At 36.4% G+C, this 21,246-nt stretch overlaps 1 protein-coding gene across 3 annotated transcripts in view; it reads left to right on the top strand.

Moving 5' to 3' along the window:
- The first annotated feature begins 2,831 nt into the window (after positions 1-2,831).
- Positions 2,832-21,246, top strand: part of LOC150093840 (polypeptide N-acetylgalactosaminyltransferase 2-like) — a 137,355-nt gene continuing 118,940 nt past the window's right edge. The window contains exon 1 of one of the 3 annotated variants that reach the window (XM_090412709.1): positions 2,832-2,921. The gene's annotated coding sequence lies outside the window, so the exon portion shown is untranslated. Of the gene's footprint in view, positions 3,067-21,246 lie in introns of all 3 variants that reach the window. The other 2 variants (XM_090412707.1, XM_090412710.1) reach the window with 2 other exon arrangements.

Below are 21,246 nucleotides of genomic sequence, written 5' to 3'. Positions count from 1 at the left end.
ATTCTGTCAATCGTTTTCATAACCTGCATTCCATAATCCCGATATCATCTTTGCTACACTTCTTTATATCCTTTCCACATCGTCTTTATCGCCTCAGAACTTATATCATTGAGATATACAGGGTGTTCGGGATAAATTTGACAGTTTCGTAAGGAAAAAGAAAATCTTCTTTGTATCTATTAAATTTAATGAATTGACAAAAAAACATTACAGGCAGAGTTAATTACAATACTATCAACAAGATTTACTCAAAATAACCACCATTAGCATCGATCACAGCTTCAATTCTGCTTCGGAACCTCGAACAAGCTGATGCTACAGTCTCCCTGGGAAGGGCCGCAAAAACTGTTTTAATTTTATCCATTAACTGGGCTTTTGTATTACTGGAAGTGCGATTGGTGTCTTTTTCAACTGCGCCCCATACAAAATAATCTATGGGGTTAAGGTCTGGGGAGTTTGGAGGCCAAACATTTGGACTGGTGAAGTCGTAGAAATTTTCAGACAACCATTTTTGACTTTTCCCAGAGGTGTGGCAAGGGGTCGAATCCTGCTGCCATACATACGGCCTACCATTGGCTACCCTTGTTATCCAGGGCTTGACTACAGTTAGCAACTCCACGAACAAAGCCCGAATTCCAATGCCAGGGTTCTTCAACACCTGTTCCTGCAGATTTGCGAGGAATTCTGCTGTACAAACGCAATCAGATCGTCTGCTAGGGATCTTTCTTCTTGCTACATCCTCGTAGTCACCATTACAAGTCTCTAGTTCATGCCTGATTGTTTTTACTGTATTCAGGGAGCATTGGGCAGCAGTCGTAATATCCTTATTTTGATGGCGGGCACGAATCATCATGATACAAGTTATTCTCTTCCATGATTCAGGTGGGTTCCAGCTATCCATCCTTTCTGACATCTTGTATATGAATGAAGAAGGGTCCAAACTTTTAAATGAAGAGAAGTGTGTGTTAATACATGTAACTTACGGAAAAATATAATTAATTATAAATATGTCAAATTTATCCCGAACACCCTGTATATATATATATATAAGTTGATAAGAGAAATCTGTTAGATATATACAGGTGAATTATAGTGCATATAGGTGGTGGATAGCGCTCGTCTTTCACTTACCTGTTAGACTCGACCTATCATGACCAAGTAACTGGTTACTTAGAAATCTAACTAATGCTTTGCAGGACCGTTAATCCTATCAGCATAGCGCAGTATGTCTGCCTATTATGTATTCTGCGGTTGGTTTGCTATTGTGCGGTAGTAAAAACCCTGTCACAGTACTATGAAACCAGTTAACTCCTCTGCAGCTGAAAAGTTCTTTAAAGGTTCTTTCCGTCGTAGACGAAATTCGAACCCAGGTCTTCCAGCCAATGGAAATTGTCGATACAAAGTGAGCTATGGAGTTTTTCTAATAATTTATTTGCTACAGGTGGTTTCGTTGTTGTTTGGAATGACGGCCGAAGAAACTAAGGCTATGGTCCAGTGTGTTATGTCTGTTAATTTTATGTGTTCTCTGACCAGTTTATCTGTTTTGTAGCACTGAATTTCTGGAAGGAAAATACAAACATCGTTAGAACAACAATTATCATTAAACTTTGAAGTTTTATTTTATTTTATTTTATTTTATTTTTATTTTATTTATTTTATCCAAAAAACGTTGGGAAATACTGGTCTAGAATGTAAAGAAATTTATAAGGACTTTTTAATCTGAAGGTGAGTTACTTGTCTCATACGGAGATGAAAGTTTTTTGTTCCCTCCCCCCCGAAAAACTTCGATTTTTATTTCCAAAACCAGCAAATCAGTCAAAAGAACACATACACTTAACACTTAACATCCCGGACGGGCCCAACTTTTGAGCGCCTCCGTAGCGCAATTGGAAGAACGACGGTACATTGCGCCCTTCGATTGGAATAGGCCTAAGTTCGATTCTCGTCGCGACGGGAGGAATCTTTATCTGGTCGATTTCAATCGATGGTGAGTTAGCCGATCTCATACGGGGGTAGCAGGGTTTTTTCTCCCGGAAACTCGGGTTTTTCATCCCGCATACATACAAATCGGCCCTTCAGAACACACGCAATTTACAGACAAAAATTACTAGTTGTGGTGGTGTTGGAGGTGGGCGGTAGATGGCGTTGATTCGTAGTAGAGGTAAGGTGTAGAGACAGTTGAAGATGTCCTCCCGCGATGAGTCTTCGGACTCCTTGGAGGTATCAGGAATAATAATAATAATAATAATAATACATAAAACACTGGTCTCATAGTCATAATCTTTAGCCATAATACAAAACCACCTAACCTTACTCTGTCATATTTTCTTTGCGCTTATATATATATATATATATTATTTTATTTTATTTTATTTTATTTTATTTTATTTTTACCGAAGGTACCTGTGATATGATGGGCAAAGATTCTATAAATACATTTTTTATATATACACAATTCTTGTTTCCCCCCTCTAAATTAACCAATTTAATATTATTATTATTATTATTATTAGTATTATTATTATTATTACGTGATACCTCCAAGGAGTCCAAGGACTTATCCTGGGAGGACATACTACTCTACTACACAACATATCACCGTATGTCCTCAATTCTATAAATTTGGAGTAAATGGATCTCCCAGTTTTTTCTTTCTTTTTTTTCGTAGTATTTGTTTATTAATTAATATTTTGTCTTATTATGATTTCAATTGTATGTAAGAGAAAGAAAATAGAACAGGACATAAAGTGAGGCATAATATATATTTTTTCCTCTTAAAACAGTAAGGAATAGCCAATGAATGAATTGTTTTATGACGTAATTGCGGTCCATGATTATCTTGGTAGTTGCGGAAACTGGGCGAATTGATAACAGTGAGTTACCTCATGGCATGTGATTAAACTCGTGGAGTCGAAATGTGGGTAAGCGTATTGAGGTTGTAACCATGGAATTATGTTCTGATTTTTAGGCGATATTAAAGAGATGATTTTGTGAGGTAAATTCTTATAGCTGTAATATTTTGAATGTATATATATATACTGAAATTAAAAAGTTCCGTCAAGTGAGGTATGTTAATTTTGTTTACAATTGCTAGTTTGCTATTGAATTGCATGTCTGGAAATTAGTATTGCTCATTTAAATGCCCAGGTTTGCTTTTGAATGGGTGATAAGCTTCAACTAAATGGAATCATTCCTTGTATATACATGCAACCAGAGGAAAACAACAGGAGTCTTTCAATGCATGGGGATCTGGTGTTAATAATAATAATAACATCAAATTTTTAGGATTTTACATATAGTTTTACGCACAAGGTACATCTATCGTGCAGTTTAATTTTATAGCAAGAAGTAGACATTTTTATGTTATTGTGGGTATTATAAAACTTATAGTTCTGTTCAAAGCTTTCACTAAAAGTTTTAGTGATTAATGTAATTTTGGAGTAGATTTCATGACGACATCAGAAATTTTGTCAATGTCAAATGCTCATTGTAGCCTTGATAAGATCCCATCTCGACTACTGTGCCCAGATTTGGTCACCTAGGTTTCTTCTTGATGGGGAGGAGGTGGAGAGGATCCAGAGGCGAGTGACCAAGATGATAGCAGGTCTGTGGAATGAACCTTATGAGAACAGGTTGAGGATTTGTGGGTTGCAAAAATTGGTTAATAGGCGGAGGAGGGGAGATATGATTGAGACATTCAAATTACTGAAGGGTTTCTATAAAATTAATTCAGAAGATATTTTTGAGAAACAGGGCTGGTTATGGGAGGACTAGGGTACATCCATGGAAACTGGGCAAAAGTGTGGTTAGTAAAGGTGTTAGAGCTGGGTTCTTTACTTTTAGAGTGGTGAATGAGTGGAATGCGCTCCCAGAGTCTGGTGGATGCTGTGACAGTGAATGAGTTTAAGGTGAGGTATGATAGATACTGTATGAATGTCGAATAGTTGTGATGAATATGATTTGGGGCCTCCTTCAATGAGTCTAATGACTCCCTGGAGTTGCCCATAATAATAATAATATAATTAATGTTTTTTTTTTTTTTTTTTTTTTTTTTTTTTTTTAAGTAACAAATACTTACATCTGGATTTGATAATACTTGTTTAACACCTAACACACATGCATTCAGATACTAGAATCCAAACGAAAAACTGCTTATCAAATATAGGGCTAATTCTCTTTTTACACGATTTCGAAATAACAAAAGCAAGACTATTTGTACACTGTATATTTTGATTTAATAAGGTTCAAATGGCGCTTATTTTTAAAACTTTTGTTTGAATTCACTTCTGTTAAAAAGAGTATTTCCATTAAAATTATCATTTTCTAGTACAGTACATATGTACTTAGACTTCAATTTTGCAGAACCTCGATGTTTTAAATATCAGGGATTACTCTAACAAAAAGTAGAACTTATATAGCGAAATCACAAACTGGTGTTGATGGCTTTAAAGCATTTGAGGATCATGTGACTCTGTTATTTTGCAGTAATGCTATATGAAAAACCATTACTCATTAATGATCCCTAAGATGGACAATGAAACGTGTGGATTTTAACATGCTATCAGTGCACTGGAAGGCAAATAAAAAAAGGTTGGGTTACAAAAGAAATTTTTAATGAATGGTTTGATCAATGTTTTGTTCAAGAAGTTAAATGCTATTTGATGGGAAAAAATCTGGACCTTAAAGTTTTATTGATTATAGACAATGTCCATCCTGTTTTAGAACACCCGAATGGGTAATTTTGTTCTTTGCCACCTAATACAACCACTAGAACAGGGTGTGATCGCTACCTTCAAAACTTATTACATAAGAAGAATATTTCAATACATATTGGATATTGGCCAGTCTGGTTGGCTGAGTGGTTAGCGTATCTGCTCTCCAGCCAAAAGGCTGTGGGTTCGAATCTCACCATGGGCACGGATGTTTGTGATTGTCTGTGAAAGTACTAGTGGTGGTGGTCAGCAGTAGATGCCATTGGTGTAGATGATGAAGGTAGTTGTGGTTGGTGGCAGGGTGGAGACGGAAAGTTGTAGAGCAGGTTCCCTCTCTCGATGAGTTTTTGGACTCCCTGGAGGTGCTACGTAATAATAATAATAAACTAGATAAGGATAATTTACTGACAGTTATTGATGTGAAGAAGAAAGTTTCTATTTTGGATTGCATCAAACTTGCTAAGTTGGTATTATCAGAATTGAAACCATCAACTTTAAATGCATGCTGGAAAGCTACTTGGCCAGAATGTGTGAAAAAGAAAAATTCTGTACCTTTGTATACAACTGAATATCCCAATATCTTCACATTAGCACATGCAGTTGGCAGAGAAGGATTTGATTATTTTTTGTCTGCAGATATTGAAGAATAGATGGTTGACAAGGCTGTTAGTAATGATGAAATAATAGAAGCTGTCTTGAGAATCTCAATGAAAAAGAAAAAAGTGATGATGAAGAAATTCTACTCACTGCAGGATTAATTAAAGAAGGGCTTCCAATGGCTAGTAAAATTGCAGTCATTTTCTTACAAATGATCCAAATACTGAATGAGCTGAACAGTTTAAACATGAGCTGAAGTCATGTATGGTGGGATATGCAGAATTATCCAAAGATTTAGTCAAAACAGGATTTCAGTGATTAATTGCAGAGTTCGTGGTAAAAAAAAAAGTCAACCTTCAGAATTTTTGGAAATTAGTGCTAATTTAGTTCCTTTTACTGATGAAAACGTTTCGGCATTGCAGTATGAATAGGATGGCCAAAGTGTTTCAAGTGATGGAAGTGATTTAATTCCAGTCTCTCACAAAATAATGCAGCTACTGTCAGAAAGTGATGGCATATAAAATTTAACTAATAACTATATGCATGGGTGTATTTGGATCTTTTCGAATTTCTGTTTTATTAGTGAGACACTATTTTCTTTAAGATATATGTTTTGTTTGAAAATAACTTATTGTTCATATTGGGTTTTCACAACTGGAATCATTCTTCTATTTTTTCATATGCAGTGCATTCTTTTTTACACGGTTTTCATTTACACAATTTTTTCTGGAACCAATCTACCATATAAATGGAGAATTGGGTGTAACATTACAAAACTGGACATTAACTGTAGAGTGTAAGTAGAGAAAGGTTGTAGGGTGGCATCTTGCTAAGGAAGCCTTTATGTTGGACATGATTCAATGTTAACAGGTTTTTTCTTAACTTTCTACACATCCACTGCAGTAATGTATTACAGGTTAAACAATATCTGTGTGGGGGATTACCATATATATATATATATATATATATATATATATATAAAAAAATCCAACGACTGAGATTCTTGAAACCTCTCCATAGCATTTGGCCAGATGTAAGTAGTGGAATTTGGAAAAGACTGAATTTGATTCTAGTCATTATTTTTACCTGACATCTCCAGAGAGTCCAAAGATTCGAGGGAGGGTACCTACTCTATGACTCTCTGTATCCACCACTCAATCCACAAACAAACCGCAACTACACCAACACCATCTACCACCCATCACTGCCACCACTAGTATTTTCAAAGACAATTACAAACATCCATGCTCATGGAGGGATTCAAACCCACAAGGGATACGCTAACCACTTGGGCAACCAGGCCGGCTAAAAACGAGGAGATCACTCATACCTTTGGCAAACAAGAATGAAATTGTACTTCATTTTATTTTATATCATGATGGAGAGGAATCTTTATATTGGCTTTTTCAATTGATTGTGAGTTAGTTGATCTCATATGGAGGTAGCAGGGTTTTTCCTCCCAAAAATTCGGGTTTTCATCCTGCATATAAGCAAATTGGCCAACAAGACACACAATTTACAGACTCAAAATACTATTGGTGGTGGGCAGTACATGACATTGTGTGTTAATGGTGTTAGTGTTGTGGCAGTAGAATTAAGTAGAGGAGATGGAGTTCTTGTGTAGTGGATTAGTGTGCCCTGTGCTCTCCTGCGATGAGTGCAAGGACTCCTTGGAGGTTTCACATAATAATAATAATCAGCATTAGAGAGTGAATTGAGTTCTGAGTTTAAATGATGGTGAAAGAAATGCAAAAGAATATGAATGAAGTGATTGAAAGTAGTGGTTGTGGTGGTGGAAGTTCAAAAGAATGTAGAAGAACTGAATAAAGAAATAGCTCGCTTACAATAGTCCTCCTCAGGACAAAGCACGAGATTGAAAGGCTGTAGAAACAGCAAGATATTAGCGAACTGAGAACAGAAAAAAGCAAGAGCTCCAAAGTCAAAAAGAAAATGTAAGAATAAATGAGAGAAAGCGAAAGCCCTCTGTTTCCACCTTTGGCAAACTATTTTTTGAACATCTGGAAGACACCTTGTTTTCATCTTTATTTATTTATTTATTTATTTATTTATGCTTATGGCTTCATGAAAACTGGTAAGTGAAAAGTACAATCACAATTTCCAGAAACAAATGATGAAAATCTTAACATATAAAAGTTCATTACATAAAAGGCACAACATGCTTTCTAAATCTTTCCTTTTTTTTAAAAAAAATATAAAGCAAAAGTAACTTGTCATAATTAAGCCAGGGACAATTATCATCCTGCTGCACCAGGTATGACAAGGCTGTATGTTCTCACAACACTTCATAACATAAAAGTAGCTGTATTCGAGTTTTAAGTAGAGAGTAGTTGTGTCTTGTGTGAGAAAATTTGATCCATTAGAGGAGGCCCGTTTCACACTGTATCATCATCTTCTAACATGAAGAGGAGTTCTGCTGATACTATGATGAGGATTATGAGAGTAACTATGAGAATAACGTCTTCGTGGTGAGATGGGACCGTGATCTTCTATTTCCTCCATAACCACCGCCACCATCATACCAACTACAAGTTAGTATGATGGAAACAAAATTCAAGGCCTCATCCGTCACCTTGTGGATGTCTTGTAGGCCACCATCGTGAAATTGGAGGCTTGGGCTGTCGTACGCTATATGAGTAATCGTCTGATCTACGGGAGAACAATCACAATAAGGGTGATCTGACAGCCCCCATTTATGTAGAAGATAGCCACATCTGCCCTGACTAGTTCTGATCCTGTTTATGGATGCCCAAATCTTCCTAGGAAGATCAAAACCAGGCTGCGGAGCACAGGGATCTTCTACCAGTAAGCCGTTTGTTGGTAGATTGTTGGACCAGTATTCTCTCCGTATGTCAGATATTGATGGCAGCGCAGCTGAAGAGAGTTCATCCATGGACCAGAGAGGCTTTCTAGATTTGAGGCGAAGACTAGGTGGGTTTATGAGAGTCCGGTGTAGGGGTAGGAGTGGGTTGCTCATTGCTTTATTAAATTCCTTAATCGAGGCTTGTCTTCTCCGTACGTGTGGTGGAGCAATGTTGGATAGAACAGGCAGCCAGGAGAGAGAGGGGTGCTTCTCACTGTCCCACTAATTGTGTGCATGGTAGAGTTCAGCTTGGTGTCTATAATGTTAGTGTGTGTACTTCTTTCCCAGACAGGAGTACGATATTCTGCTGCAGAGAATGTGAGGGCTAGTGCAGATGACCTTAGGACTTCTGCACCACAACCCCAGGTTGTTCCAGCAAGCCTTGAAATGATGTTATTTCTGGTTTTAATTTTATTGGAGAGGTTGATGATGTGCCTTTTATAGGTTAGGCTTCTGCCCAGGCTCACTCCAAGGTATTTTGGGTGAGACTCATGTTCTACCATTTTTCCACAGAAGGAAAGGTTGAGTTGTCGATTCGCCTCTGCATTGTACAGGTGAAATACTGAGGACATTGTTTTCATTGGAAAACAGTGTCCTCAGTATTTTTCAGCAATCTTCCAGATGTTTCAAACTATTTTTTGAAACATCTGGAAGACACCTTGTTTTCATCCATTCATCCCCAACCCTCTCTTTGGTTTTGTTATGTTGATGATGTGATGTCTTTGCTATTTGGCCACATGCTGAAGAGGAACTTACCACATTTCTACAACAGATAAATAGCATTCACCCATGCATTCAGTTCACCATGGAAAAAGAAAAGTCTGGTAGTTTACCATTCTTGGACATCCTCTGATACTTTGTCAACAAGTGTCTATCGAAAACCTACCTTTACTGGCAGATACATTTATCAAAAGTCTGCTCATCACACCTCTCAAAAAATCAGCATTATCAAATCTTTAATTAATAGAGCACATAAAGTGTGCTGCTCCCCATTAAGCTTACAACAAGAACTTTTCACTATAAAAAAGTTAATAGACTCTAATGGTTACAACCGTAATCAAATCCAGCAGATAATTGACTCCTATGTTCCAACCCTCAGGAGTCTTCAACAGACTGCAGAGTTCCAATACCTTATATTTCAGGCATCTCAGAACCTATTGGCAGAATTTTGAAGAAGTATCATCTTATTCCCACATATTTTCTTATCAACAAAATTTCTCACTTGTTGCCATCTACAAAAGACAAACTGGCACCTCTATCATTAGCTGGTGTTTACCAGATACCGTGTGAATGTAATAATTTATCCTACTTTGGACAAACAGTCCGTTCTGTGGAAAAAAGAATGAAGGAACATCAATATTATATCAAATACATGAAACCTCATAAGTCTAGTCTAGCACAACATAGCATTGACTCTAAACATAATATCCAATGGGATAAAATTTGTCTTCTTTACAGATGCAAGTTTAAATATGAATGCCTTTTCAAAGAAAGTTGCAAAGCCCTTTTTTCAAATGGCCAAACAGCCAAATTTGAATTGAAATGACTGTCTCCCCCCCCCCTCCCCAAAAAAAAAGTTTGGGAGATTCTTATCTTATGCAACCATCAATGAATTAATTTTTAAGACTTATTTAATAATATTTTATTAGCATTAATCTTCTGGTACACGACAAAAATTTAATTGTTTATCCACCAACAGTTCTGTACTTTGTATTCCATTCCTTTAACTGATGATGTACTGTTACTTTAAGTATGAAATATTTGTACCTTTAATTAATTAAAGTTATTACTGTTGGTTTTATACGTGTTAAGTTATTAATATATGAATGTTTCATTTAGGTGTCAGCTCTGGCAAAGTCTTTAAGAGAGTGGAAGAAGGGCAAAATAATAATAATAATACTTATTATTATAATAATGTTATAATATTATTAAATATCAAAATAATATTTATATTAATAATATTAATTCAATATATTAAATTATATTAAAATATAATATATTTAATATAATAATAATTAATTAATATTAAATATTAAAATATATTTTAAAAAAATTATGTGACACCTCCAGAGAGTCCTAAGACTCATCGAGGAAGAGTGTGCCAACAGCATCAAACGATTGAACCCGTCCAACTACTAACCATGCTCAAACTTGCTTAAGCTACTAGTAGCAGAGGCTCTACCAATTGACCAATCTTTTCCTTTGCACAAGGGAGAATCAAGTCTGTGGCAGCAAATTATAGACCAATCAGTATGTCAGGAGTGGTGGTAAAAATACTGGAAAAATTGGTCAAAAAGAGAATTCAGGAATGGGTGGATAAGAATATGATATCTGAGGCGACAGCATGGTTTGTGAAGGGTCAGTCATGCCTTAGTTATCTATTACTAAGGTATGATGTGGATTAAAGGGTGGGTGATAGAAGATACCAAATTCCAGCAGAAGGCAGGTGACTAGTGGTGTGCTGGTAAATGATATAGGAAATACTTGATATTTCCACAATATCATCAAGTATGATTAATCTATATATTAAAATATACAGATTATATTTTCTGTAAAGGGAAGTTAATTTGTGGAGTTTTTACACAAGTCCTGGCTGTGATTTGCATAATTAACCACGCTACCGGCCAAGACATCTATAGATATCGAGTTTATCATGGATGCGAAGTGCATATTAAAATTTTAATACCATTGATATTACATTGAAATATATGATGGATACGAAGCGTATGCATATCCGTATTTGATCCATAATGGCCGGTGAGGTGATTAATCAGTTGGTATGGATATCTTGAAATTCTATGTAACCTGTTTAGCGTACTCCACCACCTGTTTTTCACCTTCACTTTTCACAGTCTTATCTTATTCTTAAGATGAAGCCATATTCTCTACTATACACTATGATTGTATTATATTATCCTCTTTTTAATTCCTATTTTATTCTTTTCACAAAAAAAAAAAAAAAAAAAAAAAAAAAACCCTGGGCCACCAATGTAAATGTTAAAATATGCTTAGGTCTTTATTGGCCTACCATTTCAACATATTTAAACTTAAAAATGTTATGAATGACAGTTAAGGAACAAAGAAAGTTTTTACCTTCGGCTTTATCTATGTTTACTAAAATATACTTTTCCACTTTTTGTTTTTAATTTTTGAATAACTTGTAGCATACATTTATGTTTTAATTGCCAAACCACAGGGTTCAAGGCAATAAGTTTAACAGAAGGGGTGCTCATAAACAAAATGTGAGATCTTACATTTCAGTCTTGTAAGCACTTCTTAGTGTATCAAATCCACACAGATCTGAGTCTTTTTCCTGCCATCCTAGCAACAAACACCTGTTTTGCTAACTTTTCCACTTCCATTCTGTTTAAGTGACCACACCACCTTAGATTAACTCTACTTACACATTCCAGAAAATTAACAATGTCTCAACCTTCCTAATATCCTTATTTGTCATGTGATTTTACCATTGATGTCATCTGTTCAGTCTCCTAATTTTTCCAACTTTCATATCTATGGTTTATGGTTTCCAGTCTTTGATCAAGTGTTTTATTTCTAACCCAGCTCTCAGATCTAAAAGTCAAATTGGTTCGAACACTGCCTTGTATGAAGATAGCTTAATGATTTGACTAATTCTCTTTTATTCCATATAATTTTATTCGCTTAACTCCCCACAATACTAGCTTTGGTTATTCTGTTACCTATTTCCATATTTAATTTACCATCTTCACTAAAAATTGTGCTAAAATGTTATTTCTTCTGTAGGTTCTCTGATTCAGAATACAGTTGAAGTTTGGTTTCTGCCTGTTATTGTAATTTTTGTGGTCCTTTTTGCTAGTTTTCATGCCATGTTTGTTACAGCATTTATTCAATTTATTTAAGGAATTCTGCAAACTTGTACTGGATTTACTTTAGGAATATAACAACTGCATAGTTTAATTGAAAAGACCTAGGTTCGAATCCTGTCTCGAAAGCAAAGAACCTTTTATCAGGGACTATTTTCCCCTGAAGATGGGTTAGCTGATCTATGAGAAGGGCTTTACTCTTGGAAACTTGGGTTTTTCATCCTGCAAACAGATAAAACTGGCCAGTAGAACCCACACATTTGACAGACATAATACACTGGCCTCATAGCCTGAGTTTCTTTGGCTGTAAATCCAAATCAACAACCAGCCAGTCTGCATATATTAAAAGCTGACATTAAATCTCCAATTTTTCATATCAAGTTTAATGTCACATTCCTTTGTAATGTGATCCATATAGGTGATGAATAACAGTGGAAATGTGCTCCCTTGTCTTGCACATGAATTAACATCAGATCATCTTCCTGTATCTCCTTCAATTATAACTGCTTACTAACAAATCTGCAGTCTAGCAGATTTGTTAGTCAGCAGTTATATGACAGCCGTAATGGGGCTGCCATCTTGAGGCCTTAAAGTGCTAGGAGGAAATTTTAAAGAGAAGACATGGAGATAGATTAGAGATAGAAATAGAATGACCCATAACCCTTGAGTACTCTAATAGCATTAGGGTCATCAGTTAACAAGAGTTGGTCAAGGAATGCCATATAGGAAAGGTTGAAGAGCAAGGGGGAGCCCAACTCGAAGGAGGAGGAGAGAATAAAACCAGCTAGGGGACCATGGGAAAGCCACTTCCCTTGTTGTCAAGATGATAGCCCCCCCCCCCCTGTGGCCCTGTTGGTCCACAAGTCCTTATTCAACATATTTGGACCATCCCACCATATCTGGTCGGCTCCTCTATCTACCACCCAGGGGACGCACCATCTGGAGGCTAATTATAATATATAATTAGCTATAAATAATTTATAACATTTTTGCCCATATTTATAATGGGAAAGAGTATCGATGATCTAATAAATGTCCAGTTTTTTGTCCAGAGCTTTCATAGATTGATTGACTATGATTATAGTCAGAGGTTGGAACTTGTGTATAAATATGTAAGTTATTTCAGCCTTTGTTTTGTTTAGTCTGGAAAAATAATAATTTCCCAAGTGATTACTTTTCCAATTTCTGTGTGTATTGTATGACTGTATTTAAAAATTGTATCAAGATTCCAATTATCCATGTCTCACTCTAGTATTTGCCAATGATAATCTAATCTCACCATGAAGCATAAACCCTTTGTGCGTTTCACATAAACGGAAGCATAGCTATTGTTCATTTGACCTTTATACTTTCCATATTTAAAATTATATTAATTGATAAATTATTCAAAGTTATTCTACAATTAATTGCATTGGACCAATTAAGATGAGCGCTGATGCTCTACACACTCTTAATTCATACATCAATAAAAATGCAATCATATGGTCAAATTGATATGAATTTTGTAGCACATCATGGGTTGCATAAGCCACATGACAGCACACCCAACCTAAATGGGCATGTGAAGCCACCGATATATAAATTAAGAGAGACCTCTAGGAAGTCAGGAACTCGTCGAGGGATTCTATATGCACCATCTGTCATACTTGTACCTGAATTCATTCACACAACTTGCGTATATAATATCCAATGGCAGTCCGTTTCATCCATGCACCACTCCATGAGAGAAACATGTAGATCTCACCCCTTTCTTCATGGAATTAATTTTCAGTTTCCAAGGATGCCCTTTTGTCTTTTCTCCATCCTCAATAAAATGAAAAATTCCATCAACTGAAATCCAGTATGACCCTTTTAGAAGTTTGTAAGTCTCAATCATATTACTTCTGCTTACTAGTGTCTGCAGTCTACAAATTATCAATATGACTTCATAATCAGTATTCCACAAACCTGATATAATTTTTAACACTCCTTTGCACTCCCTCTCTATTGTCTTAGTCACCATGGAAACCAGGAGACCAGACATGCACATAATAGTACAAGTGAGGTCTTGTAGAGAGGCTAAATAACAACTTATTTTTATGTGTCAAAGCTCGTTTCAGCATTGTAGTTATCCTCTGAGTTGTACGAGGATGGTCTGAAAAGTTCTCAGCCTCGACCATAGATGGCAGCACTAGTGGCACGATTTTTTTTCCTAAGTTGGTACATTTGGCATAAGCATCCATATGAAATTGCAAGTCATTATATCAATTAATTTGTTTTATACAACTGTCTGAAGCAAAAGTGTTGTCTGTATCCCTTGAAATGGATAAAATCAAGTATTGTACGGTTATAAAATTCTTTATAAAAGAAGGTTTAAAGAAATTCATTCGAAGTTCATAAAAGTTTATAGGCACTCTTCTCCTTCATTTTCGACAATTAAGAAATGGGCTGCCGAGTTTAAATGTGGCCGTACCAGCCTTGAAGATGATTCACATGAAGGACGTCCAAAAAAGTGTAACACCAGAAATCATTGATCAAATGCACGATATGATATTGGATGACCAGCAAGTCAAAGTGCGTGCAATTGCTGAGACTGTAGGCATTTAAAGAATGTGTAAGATATATTTTGCATGAAGGATTGCAAATGAAAAAGGTTTGCGCAAGATGGGTGCCGCGCTTGCTCACAGCAGATCAAAAACGCACATGCATGAAAATCTCTGAACAGTGCTTGGAGCGTTTTAACAAGAATAAAACTGATTTTGTGAGTCGATTTATTACTATGGATGAGACTGAGATTCACCATTACACACCAGAGTCAAAACAGTGGACAGAATCCAGTTGTTCAGCGCCAAAGAAGACAAAGTCTGTTCCATCAGCAGGAAAGGTCATGACATCAGTGTTATGGGATGCTAAAGGTATTTTGTTTATTAATTATCTTGAAAAGGGAAAAAAACAACCGGGTAATATTATTCCAATCTTTTAACCAGACTAGACAAAAAAATTCGTGAGAAAAGACCCGATTTGTAGAAGAAAAAAATCATCTTTCATCAGGACAATGCACCTGCCCACAAAGGTGTTTTGGCAATTGAAAAATTAAGGGATCTGCCCTATGATTTGTTGGAACATCCATCCTATTCCCCAGATTTGGCTCCCTCTGACTTCTGTCTCTTCCCAAAACTAAAACTCTTCTTCTTCTCTGGTCGGTGTTTTTCTTCAAATCAAGAGGTGATTGCAGCCGTAGAGGGGTATTTTGCAGATCTTACTGAGAGCCACTACAGAGACCGGATAATGGTGCTGGTACATTGCTGGAATAAATGCATTAATCTTAAGGGAGATTATGTTGAAAAAAAAATTTTTTTAATGAGAAATTTGTGTTTTCATTGTTAGGCCAGGAATTTTTCAGACCACCCTTGTATTTGGCTCTTGAACTTCAACATCCTATCTACTAAAGCTCCAGAATCCCTAACCTGATCAGTTTCTTCTAGCATAATCCCATCAATATATATAGTATGACATTGGATATCTAATCTCACCAAAGTTGCATGACTTTACATTTCTAATATTGAACAGACAGACATTTTCCCATGCCCACAATTCCAACCCATTGAAATCATTCTGCAAGTATTGCATGTCAGCCACATTTCTGATTATCTTTGCATCATCAGCAAATAGCAGTATATTGCCTGTCAAATCCTTTCCAATGTCATTAATGTACAGATTGAATAACAGTGTAAATCTTGCATTCATATACCCTTTATACCACTTTTTGATATCAGTCAGTCAGGCATCCTGTTATCCACTCAAATATTTTATAATCCAAACCTATATTCTCCAATATATGCAACAGTTTTCCATGCTGTATTCTATCAATAGCCTTAGCAAAGTTCAAAAGTATCATTGTGTATCCATTCCCTTTGTCCAACTCAGTGGTAGCAACATTATTATAGAATGTGAGCAAGTTTCTAAAGCATTATCTTCCCTTAGTAAAGCCATGCTATTTATTGGAAGTAAAGGTTCTCTGTCAACCCATTTCTGAATGTGAACCCAACCAAATTTTCCAAAATTTTCACTCCCACTCCAGAGATACTAGTCCTCACCAGGGATACATCAGTCTTTCCAGAACCCTTGTGCAATGGGTTTACCGTACATTCTTTCTGCTCCTGTGGAATCTTTCCTGTTCTGAGACTTAAATTATATAGTAGTCAAAGGAATACCAGTTTAGCTGAACACTCTTTTAGCATTCTTGCTGATATTCTATCAGTCCCTATTGCTGAATTTTTATTCAGTTTGTGCAACAGCTCTAATACCTCACTGTTATATGCTTGAATTTCTTCATTCAGTGAAGCGGTAGCAGTGAGTGCAGTGCTGCATATACCAGGTTGATAGCTTTTAGCAAAATAGGCACGCATTAGTTGAACAACTTTCTGTATCTGTCACCATCTGCATTCAGTAGAACTATTTTTTCATTAAGTATAATTTCTGGGATTCTGTTTCTGGGAAAAAGATTCCGATGACGGTCAGACGATGACCGAAACGGTCCACACCCCGTTAACCCCTATCCCAGTTTCCACATAAGGATACCCTTCCCCTTCGTTTCCCCCTCTCCCTCCTCCCCACAAAAAATGCGGCCCTAAACAAAATAATATATATGTATATTATTAATAGTAACCCGGGTTTCCAAACTTATTTCCCGTAAAACACACCCCCATGTCCCTTCCCCCCATTTATAAACAACCTTTAGCAGGATCTTGGAATTGGAAGGCATCATAGAACCAAAAAACAAGGTATGTACAAAATTTTTCCACTTCTTTTATTCTGCCATAATTGCCTTCTATATGCACCCATAATGCCCTAAAAAAATATATATACCCTTTTTTGAGTAATGTTAGCCAGTTTATTAAAATAAGGGACACTCCTAAACAAAAAACAGGCTATAATAGCCGTAATTATATTAATACTATTCTTTCATATTCATTCTTTCTTTTACTTGCAGCATAACGATAGAATTCTTTGGTCTTGTCTTTAGCTTGAAGAGCCAGTTTCTTTTCATGCGCAGACTTAGGTTTCTGTACAACAATTGATTCTTCTGGCCTGCTGCTTATAATTTTCATAGTTTACATCATTCTTATGCACACAGTATTCCTTCCACATCATATTTTGCTTATGAATGAATCTCTTGCTTGATAAGATTATATGTTCATTTCACTCCCCTATTTATTCTTCAAACTCTAAGGATACATTCTGATGTTGCATCATTTAAGTATTTTTTTAAAATGTGCCTGTGCACTGTCGATATCCTTCCCATCCAACAACTGATACCATGGAGCAGAATCCAGCATACTCTTCAGTTGGTCATAATTTCCTGCTTTGTAGTTCATCATGTAACCTTTTCTGAATGGAATATTTATAAACTTACTTTCTAAGTGAGTAGTGCATGATCACTGTCACCAACTGGAGGCAGAATAGTCACGACTTCAACTGAAATCCACTCTGACGCTATAATCAAATCTAATACTCTTTGACTTTGAGTTCCTTCTGTCACATGCTGATTGAGGAAGTTGTCTCACAACAGCTCAGTAAATTCCGTTTCATTCTTCTCATGAGATTTGTACCACTATCCAACCAATGTTTGAATAATTAAATTCTCCCATTACAATTACTCTTTTTGCATCCATTGTCTTTATTCAGTGACTCATTTCTTCATCACTAGCAACCAGTCACTGGATCTTTAACAACACTCCACTATGTATTTGATCTTGTTAACCTCTACCTCACACCTAATGGCTTCAAATTCACTGCCAGATGAAAAACTGTTACTAGTATTACAGTCATAGATCTCAACACTAACTTGATTTAAGTCATCCAATAACATTAGCAGCACACCCCCCACTTCTCCTATCCTGTCTTTCCTTCCTAAAAATACTGTACCCTTTACACTTGATACCAGTAAGTATGTATGCTTCTGATTGCCAGGTCTCACTAATACCTACAATCTGAGGTACCAATATATTGACTAAGGGGACAAACTCTCCCCCTTTGTTTCTGATATTACTAGTGTTTGTGTACAGACATAAGCTGCCTGCATAATTTTTTGTGTACTCTTGTCTGTGTGACACAGGGGGATAACTTGCACATCTCTGTTCTTATCCAATGTCTTATTTATGCCCACATCTTTGCTTTATGGGTCTGAACTCATTCTCTCTCTCCAGTCATTTCCATGATAATACCCATTCTCATTATTACCACAGTTACATAACATTGTCATTACACACAGGTTTTCACCATTCCTACCATCATAATTTAGTTTCCACGACTCTCTAAAAGCAGGCTGTCCCTCTTATACAAATGTTCCAGCGTAGGCTGTCCCTCTTATACAAATCTAATCTTCCCTCAAACTCATAGATATGTATAAAATAAATCTGGTAGCATTTTCTTCCCCAAAATGAGTAGGCAAGATGGGATAATGTGTGTGTGTGTAAAAAAAATTAGGTATTACTGTATGAGAAATTTGAGATCATTCACATACAAGACAAACATTTTGACTCTTTTTATTCTTCCTTTTTCCCTTTGCTTCTTCTTAATCCTTTCTTTCTTTTTTATTTTCCAAGTAGATTTCATCTTCTGTCTAATTATAATTGCTATGTTTCAAATCTTCATAAAGGAAGCTATGATACATTTTCAGAAAGTTCAATGTTAATTCACCTTTCACTGTGAAAAGCCTTCATAAAAATTCCTATTACCTCAGATGGGAATTAGAAATTTTAGGTGTGAGAAGACATTTTGTGATAGCAAAATTCTTGGATATGGCTGCAAGCTATTTAAGACTAGAGGATGGCCAAAGTCAGGTGGACTTAGCCAGATAGTTGCATGTGAGTCATTGTGTGATTCAGAAACTGTGGAACAAATTCCAGTAGCCACAAACAAACAGCAAATAATCAGTGTCTCTGATTATCTGCTCACCAAAACAGGATGCTACTCTGAATTGGCTACAGGAATATTAGCTTCTTCTATGTGTGTGTGCAGAAGGCTTCAGAAAGATGGTCTGTATGCTAGGCGACTGCTATTCTACTTGCTCCTTTTTCCCATGCCACAGGAAAGAACATTTGATGTGAGCCAGGATGCACGTCAACTTGACTCAAGGCCAATTGAGATCAGTATTGTTTATAGTTAAGTCTCGATTTGCTCTAGAAAACAATACCAGGCATGTTCTGATCTGGAGAGAACCAGAGACACATCATCCCTCTGATATCTGTGAAAGGAACACTTATGGTGGAGGTAGTGTGATGATTTGGGATGGTATCTTGTTGGGTGGACGTATGTGCTTCCTAGCAGAACCATAAATGCTGAAATGTAAATGAGGTCCTAGACTCTTGTGTTTGTCCACAAGACAAACACATGAGTGATAAGAGGAGAAATTTATCCTACAGGAAAATGCTTATTCTCATTGAGCAAAGCTCTTTGACCAATATCTTCAAGAAGACACTGTTGTATGTTTGGGCTGGCCAGCCAAGTCTCCTTATCTTAATTCTGTTGAGCATGTGTGGGATGCTCTAGGATGTTGCTGCTCTCAACCCTTCCTCCATCCCCGAAACTTTCAGGCAATTTGGAGAGCTTTGCAAGAGCAATGGTTGTTATTACCAACTGAACTCCTGCACAACATAAACAGTGAAACATCTTTATGAGCACTGAATTGCTGTGAGTGGATGACCACATTTCTTATAATTTAATCTACACATACCTTATTGAGGCACTTTGAGAATCTCATCTTAACCTTTTGTTTTTGACCATTGTCTTCATGTATCCATTTGTTACTGAATTAAACTATTTATTTACAATTTGGATGTTTCTTTCACATCTGATATATCATACTACTTTTTACTGAATTGCATAAAAATTCATCACACAGTTTTTGACTTATGATTTTTCTCTTTTCCTTTCTTTATGGAAACCAGTATGTCTATTACTTGTGGTATACAGCCATTGCAGCATAACAGACCATGCTATAGATACTGATCACTGGATTCTGTGGAAGAAAACCTCCCTCTTGTACAGGTATACACATAAATGCGTGAGACTTTTCCTAGAATCTGCCTCAGCATTACATCATATGCCAAATCTCAAAAAATTCGGCTGCTTTACGTTACCTACAATCTGGGAGACTGTCAGCTTGTTTCCATCATTTTAACCATAGGGGGTATCAATTAGAACTGTAGGTTCCTGCCATTCATATTTCTGTTTGCTTTTTTACCAGTGTGCCTGTATGCATGTGCTCATGAAAATGCCTAGGTGGCATAAGCAAAATATTAGCATAATAATTTATTTATATAAATATTAATTGCATTTATTATCTGTAGATGTGTATTTATTCCACAAAACATCAACGTGAATGATAATCGATATCTGACTATCCATACCCTATCATCCTATTTATTCTTTGAACTCTGGGGACACATTCTAATATTGCATCATTTTTTAATACTTCCACACACTGTTAATATCCTTTCCATCTAGTATCAGATACCATGGGACTGAACCTAATATTCTCCTTACTTGGTCAGTTTCTATTTTGTAGTTCGGCATGTAACCTTTTCTGAATGGAACATCCACACATTTAGCCATTTCCAAAATCAGTGTTACATGGTCACTGTCATCATTGAATGATGGCAGTGACTATGCTGCAGGTTCGAATCCTGCTGTGGGCATGGATGGTTGTGATAGTCCGTGAAAATACTAGGAGGGCACCTACTCTACAACTCTCCATCACTCGGTCCACCAACTACAATGAACCACAACTACAGCAATGCCATCTTAGTTAGTGGACTGAGTGATGGAGCCAGAGAGTTGTAGAGTAGGTGTCCTCCCTTGATGAGTCTTTGGACTCCCTGGAAGTGTCACATTAATAATAATAAAGGATACAGTACTGTAATTGACTCAGTCTATAGTTCTCATGTCTATCTCAGAAGAGAAGTTTTAGAATGTTTAGAAGTTGCAAAAGAGCTGTCAGTTAGTTGAAATTTCATTTTGAAAAAATAAAATAAATAAAAAGAAAGCTTGCCTCAATCGCAGGGTAGTTTGTCTTTTCTGGTCCCTCAGTAAAGCACAGACAGGGACTTCTGCTCTTTTTGAGTATCTCCGTAGTACAGTCTGTAGGATGATTCTTGATGTTGGTTAAAAATTTGAATCTTATCCTGGATATGAGAAATCTGTAAGGGTTTTTCAACTGAAAGTGAGT

This window comes from Typopeltis vanoorti, chromosome 23 (genome assembly GCF_054136105.1).
Source record: "Typopeltis vanoorti isolate ZY-2024b chromosome 23, IOZ_Tvanoo_1.0, whole genome shotgun sequence".
NCBI classification, from domain to species: Eukaryota; Metazoa; Arthropoda; class Arachnida; order Uropygi; family Thelyphonidae; genus Typopeltis; species Typopeltis vanoorti.
The sequence above is the reverse complement of the archived record's forward strand: the minus strand, read 5'-3'. Positions and strand labels throughout refer to the sequence as shown.